Genomic DNA, 3,371 nt, shown 5'->3' with positions numbered 1-3,371 from the left:
TACTCTCAGTGAATAAAGTTGTATAATTAGTAACATAATTACCAGTATATTATATTATTTCTTTATTAGCCTATGCAGTTGTAGAGATGAAAAGCAACATATGTATTTATACATGAAAATTCATCTGCAGAATCATTGTAAAATGACATGTGACTTCTAATTCTTTCCTTCTTAATTATAAAATTTATGCTTTTAAATGGGAACAATTTATTTATGTTATTGAATTAAAATAATATTATACAATCAGTCAGGCATGGACATTTTGGGTGCTGTGTCTCTACTAAGAAAACCAACTAAACAGTGATTTTACAGATATAATGGCAACAAGTATAATCACTACACAGAATCCAAGAATACTAGTAAGTTAATTTTTAGAGTTTTCTAGAATGTGATAGTTGATGAGAGAAAAAAAGCCACAAAGAAATACCAGGTCATGAAGGAAACAAAATCAGCATTTTGTTTACATTGGAAAGACTCTCATTTACATTCCAATGAGAGCCACACTGAAAGACAAAAGAAGGGAGAACAAAAGACACACAAAATAGAAACCCTGCAAACTATTATTAAAATCTAATAAGTGAAGAAAAGAATAAGACAGTTATAGAATGACTTGATATTCACATATGCACATTTTCATGTCTTTCATGGAATTTGTTTCCTGTATAAAGGTATTTGATGATGCCATATTTTTTTAATTGCATGCTTCATCTCCAGGTTTCTCAGCGTGTAGATCAGAGGGTTGAACATGGGAGCTATGATGGTGTAGAAAAGAGCAAACACTTTGTCTTCTGGGAATGTTATATTTGGTCTGATGTAAACGAAGAGAACAGGCACAAAAAACAGGACCACAATGGTTATATGTGAACTACATGTGGAAAAAGCTTTGGAACGGCTCTCTGCAGGGTAAACACTAATGGTGTGTACTATCAGAACATAAGATACCATTAAAACTACAAATGTCACCAAAGCAATTAGTCCAGAAGCAACAATAACAAAAAGGCCAATTCTATGTGTATCAGTGCAAGCCAATTTCAATAAAGGATATACATCACAGAAGTAGTGATCTATCTCATTGTGATGACAAAAAGACAAAAAGGCAATGAGAAGGGACGACTGGCTGAGTGCACAAATCCTCCAGCGCAACAAGCTGCAAGGATTTCATTGCATCTCTGTCTGCTCATAATGATGGTGTAGTGCAGGGGCCTGCAGATGGCCACATAGCGGTCATAGGCCATGGCTGTGAGAATGAAGATCTCGATGGCACCAAGGAAATGAAGAACAAAGAGCTGTGTCATGCAATTATTATAGGAAATAATCTTCCTTTCTGCCAGTAAATCAGACAGGAGTTTGGGTGTCACTGTGGATGTGTAGCAAAGATCACAAAGTGATAAGTACTGGAGGAAGAAATACATGGGACGGTCAATGAGCTGAGTGCATGTGATAGAAACTATTATGAGAACATTGCCCATCCAAATAGCAATATAGCAAAACAGAAATAATACAAAGCAGAAGACTTCAGTGATATGATGGTCAGACAATCCCAAGAGAATAAACACAGTAATATTCCCCATAGTTCGATCACATAGAAAAACATAGCAGGTCCTTGAAAATAGATTAATGAGGGACTTCAATTTGGAGATCATTGATTATTAACACTAATATCAGCCTTTGTTTGAGAGATAACCCTAATGATTTTATGTTAGTTTTCACATGAATAAAATTGAATTGACTCATCCAATAATAAAAGACTGGCTTAGAATTGTGGTTATTGATTGTTTTTAATATGCAACTAAGTTCTTGTAAAAGATGATTTGGGGTCCTAAGAGACTCCAAGATTGTTACAAATAAAAGTATAATTCAAAGTACATGTAAAGTCTAATCTTAAACTGTAGGTCAAATTTTAATTCTGATTTATCAAAATTTTGATTCTGATAAAGTTGAACACAGTTTATATACATAGATGTGTATATGAACTAGAAAATGAACAGTCTAAGTATCAAGTCCTTAAAACTAATTTGATTAATTGTCCAAGGGGCTGTAGGCATCATTCAGTGTTAAGAATGAGTAAACCTCTTAGAAAGAATCTGAGTTTGGCTCTTATCACCCATGTGGGGTTGCTTATATCCAACTCCCGTTCTATAAATCTTATGCTGACATAAAGACACAAAAGCCAATACACTATAAAAACTACACCTTAAATACAACTACTAATTTTCCAATTTTTTGTTTTTTCCTTTTATTATCTGTGATTTTAGCACCATAATATTAATATTTTGTAATTAAAACATATTCTGTAGGTATTTCATTAAAATTTTATACTTAATCATGAAATGTGGTAGTTATTAAAACTAAGAATGGTAGAATACATATTCACTTGTATAATTTTGCTTTTTAAATTTTTATATCACACATAAATTTGTTGTTTGCACGCTTCAATTTTACCCTCCAATTATGCCAAGCATGACCCCTTGCTACACCCCTGATACCACAAAAATATGTCTTTGTATACAAGACCTGTGAAGGTATAATAGATATGCTAACATAGAAAAGGGAGATTCACCCATGCCACACACACAAGAATTATAGGCAACTAAGAAGTGCTGAGATCAAAAGATATATCCTCTTCATGAGTGAGTTCCCTAATTTTTTACCCAAAACCAAGTGGTCAGTCCTGAGATCATGTATATACAATAACACAAGTCTTATCTATATATTCATATAGTATATAACACTTATATATTAAATAATATATAAGCAAAATATAAATATATATTCTATTATGTTTAAATGAAAGATTCCACTTTTAATTTTTATTTTAGTCAATTTATGCTGCTGGGGAAAATCCATGAAGAATATTGATATAGTTTATTTCAGAAAACAAATTATGTAAAATTGTTTCTATTGGTACATACCTGACCTCCAAGTTGTCTATTCAATTTATGTAACAGAATGGATATTTCTATAATACTTATCTCTTTTATTAATCAAGTTTATCTGCCACACATGATGTGGAAATCCACCAAGAAATAATTACATAGTAGGAGTGAATAACAAATCAATCACTAAATGTCCAATTACTTCATATTCAGAGATTTGTATAGTCTGAATTTGTAATTTAAACTTTGATGGTACAGAATAAATATCCTAATAATTCAGTGAATTTGACTTCTTTGAAGAAATTGACATTTTAGTATCAAAATATAACTTATGTAAGAATTGAAGAGATTCCCTAATTAAATATTTTATCTCTTAACAAAATTGTTTTTATTAATGGTCAAAGAGAAAATCAATCATATAAGATTTTATTCATTAAAATTGAGACACTGAGTTAGGGACTGAGAGTACTTCTAATTTACTAACATTCCCAATCC

At 31.6% G+C, this 3,371-nt stretch overlaps 1 pseudogene; it reads right to left on the bottom strand.

The window, feature by feature from the left end:
* Positions 1-642: 642 nt before the first annotated feature.
* Positions 643-1,571, bottom strand: LOC114637432 (annotated as a pseudogene).
* Positions 1,572-3,371: the final 1,800 nt, after the last annotated feature.

Source organism: Grammomys surdaster, unplaced genomic scaffold (assembly GCF_004785775.1).
Source record: "Grammomys surdaster isolate TR1022 unplaced genomic scaffold, NIH_TR_1.0 125284, whole genome shotgun sequence".
NCBI classification, from domain to species: domain Eukaryota; kingdom Metazoa; phylum Chordata; class Mammalia; order Rodentia; family Muridae; genus Grammomys; species Grammomys surdaster.
This window is presented reverse-complemented; position numbering and strand designations above follow the sequence as displayed.